This window comes from Misgurnus anguillicaudatus, chromosome 5, assembly GCF_027580225.2.
Source record: "Misgurnus anguillicaudatus chromosome 5, ASM2758022v2, whole genome shotgun sequence".
NCBI classification, from domain to species: domain Eukaryota; kingdom Metazoa; phylum Chordata; class Actinopteri; order Cypriniformes; family Cobitidae; genus Misgurnus; species Misgurnus anguillicaudatus.
Window position 1 is genome coordinate 20,251,117 of NC_073341.2, and position 6,000 is coordinate 20,257,116.

Sequence of the window (6,000 nt, forward strand, 5' to 3'; positions counted from 1 at the left end):
TATATGTTAATATGTATTAGAAAACAGGTAATAAAGGTGCTGGTTGGCTAAGGTTTTTAAGATATTTCACGATAGAGATTTATAATTATAAATAGGGATGTGCATGAATGGTCAAATTTTCGAATATTTGATCTGGAATAATAATTTGAGTAGAAAAAATGCTATTCGAATGTTTGTTATTAATGCGCCACCACCGGGTTAATGCTACTGCTCATTTAATGCTTTTTCATTTCATTTGTACTGTTTTTTACAGACTTTAAATGTAAAATATACATGAAAATAAATTTGTAGGTATTTCTGATTGTTTTGGCAATTCAGATTGCAGATTTAGAATCTTAATGCCGGGTCTGTTTTTGGCCACATTAGCGCATCATGCAAGATTTGTTACCTTTCTGTTGTTTAGCCAACTTTATTTTGTTAATAACGAGACAGATATGGAGAATAAAACGAAACGGGGAACATATGCGGTGCTCTGTGGAAAATAAACTGGATAACTGCAGATGGCTGTTTAACAGCAAACAGTAGCAAAAGCTCAGTCTTTGCCAAGTGTTGATTAATTAAGCTTGTGATTTGCACAGTCAACAATAAGGTATCAAGCCAGCTTACGTTATTTTTTAAAATAATATTAAATTCAGATATTCTTGTTTAGGGCTGGGTATTGTTTAAAATCTTTCGATCCGGTGCCAATTTCGATACCTCCGTTTCGATGCCGGTACCTAACGATACTTTTTTCGATACCATATGTTTTAAAATCCATTGAAACATTAACAAAAATACATTAAACACACAACTTTTATTTTTCACCTTAATTTAAACAAATTCTGGTAACACTTCTCAGGCGCGAGTATTTCATAAGCATTGAGAGACACAAGCTGCGCGCGTGGGTCAAGTTTAAACACCTTGTCGAGACTGTTGTGGGAGACGCGCGCGCAAAGCCTTGCCATGCGGAACCAGGTGCGAGTAAAACAAGCAGAGAATTGAAACCCTTCGTAATTTTAGGAGAAGCGCCATTTTGGTTGATGTGCCTTTCACAGAGACAACACGGCCATACTTGCGCTAACTCTATTGGTAAGACTGTCACAAAGACTTCTCATATTGCATCTTTTCTACAATTGTGTTGGGTGACTGCAAGTATTTTCAGAAATCCTCCCCGTCACGTGGTGGACAGCCAATCGCTGACGCTTTAGGTCCTTACACGCAAGTACAGGCTCACAGACACAGCCGCTTTTGGAATCTAAATTTGGCATCAAAAGAGAAATCATTTTTCAATACTCAAAGTATCAAAGTTTTTCATTCGATACCATAAAAGTATCGATGTTCGGTTCCCAGCCCTATTCTTGTTAAATCCTTTTAATGTTCTTATCGGATAACCACGGAGCAGAGTTTTCTCCGCAGCTGGCATTATTGTAGTCAGAAGAACAGGTTTTCACGGGAGCAGGTGGGCTAATTATTAGGGGTGGGTTGATACCACTTTTTCCATAACAATCTGATTTCGATACCTGAATTCTGAGTATCGGCCGATACCGATCTGATCTTAGTTTTTCTGCGTTTAATTCACCCTACTCCAGTGCATTAAACACAGCATTCAATTTTTGTGACCTTAAATATCTATAATATATGTGTTTTTTGCATAAAGCTGTCGAATATATTAGGAAGACTTTGAATATAGTGTATAAAAATGTTTATGGTGCTTTTATTATAGTCTGACTTTTCTATAGCAAGACAGTGGTAGCTCACTGTATTGGATTTGGATCGGCCCTGTTGGTCCGATATGGCCTGACTACGTCAGACTTTGTACTTCCTCTAAATTTCATTACGCTTCTGTACTCAGTCTGAGATACCTCCCATTCTAAAAGTTTTCCTCCAGCATCAATACTGCCGTCCAATCAACAGGGTTTCTGCAGGGTTTAGTCAGTCAAATTTAAGACTTTTTAAGACCTTTTTATGACCATTATGATTTAAATTTATGACCTGGTTTTGCTGCAAACTGCGCGCAGCCAATTGACGTATGAAACATCATCACGGAGCATTACGGCACATTACGGTGTTCATGGGAAATGTAGGAAGTAATGCCAGAGGGATAAATGACGAGCTTTATGTATCATGCATGCAATGCCTCATGCATCACCGGCCTAACTGGCTAGTAAGTTTTTATTAACACCAGCCAAAATGAATTTCAACCCGCATTTGGCGGGTTGGCGGGTGTTAATTTAGAACCCTGCTTCTTACACAATGTGCAATAGGCTTGATACCGATTGTTAGCTATGGGTTTAAGCCAACTACTAAACGCACCGTCTTCGAGCCATAGCCCGTTAAATGCACACTTTCCCATTGTGATAGACCCAGAGATTTCAGTTAAACTAAGCTGACCCTCGAGAGTTCAGAGTTCGCGCGGGACCACGGGTTTCTGAAGTACTTCCGACAAGTCTGTTTTCTGCACTGCCGCATGGACCTTGTAGTCCTGGAACGCTGTGATTATCCCACCCAGATTCCCCAGACAGGCAAAACGAGTGAATGCCGCCGCCAGAGCATTTTTGTGGGGAAAGGCAACAATGAATGAACGAGTATATAAATTTAAGACGTGGCTAAATGTAACTTATGACCTTTTATGGAAAATCCGGGTGTTTTTATGACTTTTTATGGCCTAAAATTTTCATTAATAAATTTAAGACGTTTTATGACTTTTTATGACTCCGCGGAAACCCTGAATCAACGATCAGAAGGCGGGCTGAGAGCCGCGACGTAGACGCTAAGCGCCAAATGTACGGTTGTAGTTTATAGTGGACATGGAGGCACAGAAAGCTATTGCTCTGTTGTGGAGAACCGGCACTTGCCAACTAAACCCGAACAAGAAGAGTGTTTGTTAAACATTTTGAATGGTGATTATGTTGTTGCCCCACTCCCGACAGGTTTTGGGAAAAGTTTAATTGATCAACTATTACCGATCGTCAGTGAGAAACTGTGTGCAGCACAGCTTGGCGTGCACAATGATCGAGAAATCATGGAAGGAAATTTCATTGTTCACAGTTAATGGTGGAGGACGCGTGATGTTCCTGATTAATCAGAAAATAAGGTAGGAAGATTTAATTTACATATGGTTATGGCTGTCTGGTGGAAGAGTTTAAGAGGAGAGAGGGGCGTTCCTCGACTTAGACATGAGCGGAAAGACACCGTAAGGATAGTGTTCAACTAGCTCTGGCACAATTTACTTTACATAATCTGCAAAAGTCGTTCACAGCCATGTTAAAGGCGGAGTCCACGATGTTTGAAAGCCAATGTTGATATTTGAAATCACCCAAACAAACACGCCCCTACCCCAATAGAATCTGGACCTTCTGTTGATAGACCCGCCCCACACATACGCAACCCGGCATTTGATTTGATTTGATTGGCTATAAGTGTGTTTTGGTAGTCGGCCCGTCTCCTTTTCCACTACGTTTTTCAAACATCGTGGACTCCGCCTTTAACTCCGGTATTTCGCTCGATGGGTTTGTTTTCACATCATACGTGTGTTTTACAGCAGAAATTCGATGTGGCTGAGCCGGCGCATAACGCACATCATATCCAAACGTTATGTGATTGGCTTACGTTTAGACCAATGATTTTAAACTTCAGACAAGCCCCTCCCACGAGAAGGAAAACGATTGTAAATTATGCCCAGCCAGACTCTGTCTATGAAGCGAAGCAAAATAGCAGAGGAATATATTACCAGGCTAAGTCCGATACCTGATCCAGCAAAAAAGGTCTGGATCGAACCGATCCCAAGTATTGGATAGGCCCACCCCTACTAATTATGGTTGTCTTTCTTCACAAAACCATGTCCAACTAAATAAATAAGATATTCATATGCCGACTGTGCAGTCTGTTATGTGGCCTATGTTTTTATTTTGCTCTGGGCTTTCACTTGGTGTTTAGAGTCTATTTACATGATAATAGCGTACTTTATGTCAAGTCCTCAAACTTTAAATTTCGCTTGGGTTTGGGGTAAGGATGTAATATTTGCTATTATATCAATTCTGGAAGATCAAACAGTACTGAATTCGTACTAACAACCGACTTGAAATCAAAGATTTAACTCAGCCTTCACTCCGCGCAGGGTTTTAACGTCATTTTTCTGTAGGCTAAATTTTTTTAACAATGTTTTCAACTTACATATTATTTTGAAAAAAAAAAACATGGAGTGTAATTGCAATTGTTTTCATGCAATTTTGACCTGAAGCTGTATTTTAGAAACTGAAGTCAATTAGGACTCAGCAACTTACCCAACTTTGGTCAAATTTAGCTACTTTCATTTTCAAGGTTTTGTCCTTGTAGAACAGCGGTATTAAACTTGTGCTTAGACTGAACTTTATTGTTACTGTCTCTCCTTGGAGAGCCCAATAAACTGCTGCCTTGTCCTGCAACCCCCCCTAGTGGGTCATGTGACTAAAAACTATGGATTGCTAACATTCTCTCCGTTTCTGTCTAAAATTAACACATCACTTTATCAAGAAATTATTTTTTCATGATAATAATTCCTAGTACAGTGGGAGTGCATTAATGGTTGTTGGATAAAGCAAGAGAGGGCAGATCTTTGTGAATAGTTAAAAAGTGAATATTTTAATCACATCTTTTATATTGCTTTTGGGTGACGACGTATCACTTTTGATGTTTGCTTTTGTTGGAAGTGAATGTAGACATGTTTAAACAACAGTAAACACATCCAAGATACAAAGGCATATAACTGAGTGTGTGGTGAGATCGTAACAAGGGCGTGGTGATCTTGAACCTGCTTACGTCACGAGTCATTTTTTGGACCCACCATCCAATAGGAAAATTCAACTGCAGTAGCCACCGTTCAACCTCAAGAGGGCAGCACTCAGACGTTTTTACACCATATATTGTAGTATTGAAACACTTTATATCCAAATGACAAAAAACCTGCTAAAATCAATGAACAGCACTAATAAAGCCCCATTCTTACAGACCATTAACTAAAAAAAGTTGGTTTAGGGTTTAGTTACGCTTTAAGGATAGGAGCCTCATGAATTGATTCAGAATCAATTGTTAGCGTTCCAATTAGAATCAGAATCAAGTCTGGACTACAGATACTCAAAAATACACGTTATACAGTACAAATATTTCGAGTGCCCCTTAAATTCATTTCAAGAACCAAGATTATCCCCTATTTGTACAAGATTGCAGAAGAATTTTAGAAAAGCGTAATATACTATGAAATCTCACACAATGCGAAAGTTTTAATTATTAGACCCCTATTACTTAGAACATTATCACACGCACGTGTTTGAGGCGGAAAGGCCACGTGACCTTACAGCCAACCGATGGATTCATCACTTATTAAGTTAGTTCAAGTAATTTAACTGTTAATCGCAACTCATTGATTTAAATACTAATACGGTTATCTTGAATTTTAGCAGTACTTTATGTTATCCACGCATAATCTTAAATTAAGTATCACCAACCGAATTTATCGAACGTTAGAACGTCTTGAGGCTTTGTCTAACGTTAGTTTGTAATTTACAGGCCCAACTTTTAATCCCTACCGAACAATACGCTTAAAAAAAAAAACATCTGTTTTAAAACATTTAAATACTTGTAATCATGTATACATATTTTTACCTTAAAACTTACAAAGTCTACACAACTACTAAATTAAGTTAATAGCTTGATTGACGAGGTAATTAACAACACTTAATTTCATTATTTAAGCTTTAGAAACACTTTTAAAACACTTTCACATAAATAAATGCAAGCATTTATGCACAAATCCTCAACACAATCATTCACAACCTTACCCTTCCTTCCAAAACGCCCAAATGAGGTACATTAATTGCAGGCAATCCGTTAACCTGACTTCACTTGTATCCCTCCGCTGCTTAATGGAGTAATAATCTTTATCACTTCCTGTTTTTCACAATCTTTCATGCTATAAAATGTTATGGTAAAAGTGGTTAATTTTATGAAATATTTTTTTTAAAAGAAACATATATCGATGCAAAA